Genomic DNA, 981 nt, shown 5'->3' with positions numbered 1-981 from the left:
GGGCTGAGTACATTGGATGCTTTTTCTTCCATTCCTGAGATACTTTGCTAAGAAGAATATGTTCCAGCTCCATTCATGTAAACATGAAAGAGGTAAAGTCTCCATCTTTCTTTAAGGCTGCATAGTATTCCATGGTATACATGTACCACAATTTGCTAGTCCATTCGTGGGTCGATGGGCACTTGGGCTTCTTCCATGACTTAGCAATTATGAATTGGGCTGCAATAAACATTCTGGTACAGATGTCTTTGTTACATTGTGATTTTTGGTCTTCTGGGTATAAACCTAGTAAAGGAATTATAGGATCGAATGGCAGGTCTATTTTTAGGTCTCTAAGTATTCTCCAAACATCCTTCCAGAAGGAACGTATTAGTGTTCATTTCAACCAGGAATGTAGAAGTGTGCCCTTTTCTCCACATCCACACCAACATCTCTGGTTTTGGGATTTTGTTATGTGGGCTACTCTTACTGGGATTAGGTGATATCTCAAAGTAGTTTTGATTTGCATTTCTCTGATGATTAAGGGATGAGCTTTTTTTCATGTGTTTGTAGGACGTGCATCTGTCTTCTTTAGAGAAGTTTCTCTTCAAGTCCCTTGCCCACCCTGAGATGAGATCACGTGTTCTTTTCTTGCTAATACATTTGAGTTCTCTATGGATTCTGGTTATTAGACCTTTATTGGAGGTATAACCTGCAAATATTTTCTCCCATTCTGAGGGCTGTCTGCTTGCTTTACTTATATATTCTTGGCTGTGCAGAAGCTTTTTAGTTTGATCAGGTCCCAGTAGTGTATTTATGATACTACTTCAATTGCCTGGGGAGTCCTCCTCATAAAATATTCACCCAGGCCGATTCCTTCAAGAGTTTTCCCTGCACTTTCTTCAACTATTTTTATAGTTTCGTGTCTTAAGTTTAAATCTTTTATCCAGTGAGAGTCTATCTTAGTTAATGGTGAAAGGTGTGGGTCCAGTTTCAATCTTC

The sequence above is a fragment of the Nycticebus coucang genome, chromosome 11 (assembly GCF_027406575.1).
Source record: "Nycticebus coucang isolate mNycCou1 chromosome 11, mNycCou1.pri, whole genome shotgun sequence".
Lineage (NCBI taxonomy): Eukaryota > Metazoa > Chordata > Mammalia > Primates > Lorisidae > Nycticebus > Nycticebus coucang.
The sequence above is the reverse complement of the archived record's forward strand: the minus strand, read 5'-3'. Positions refer to the sequence as shown.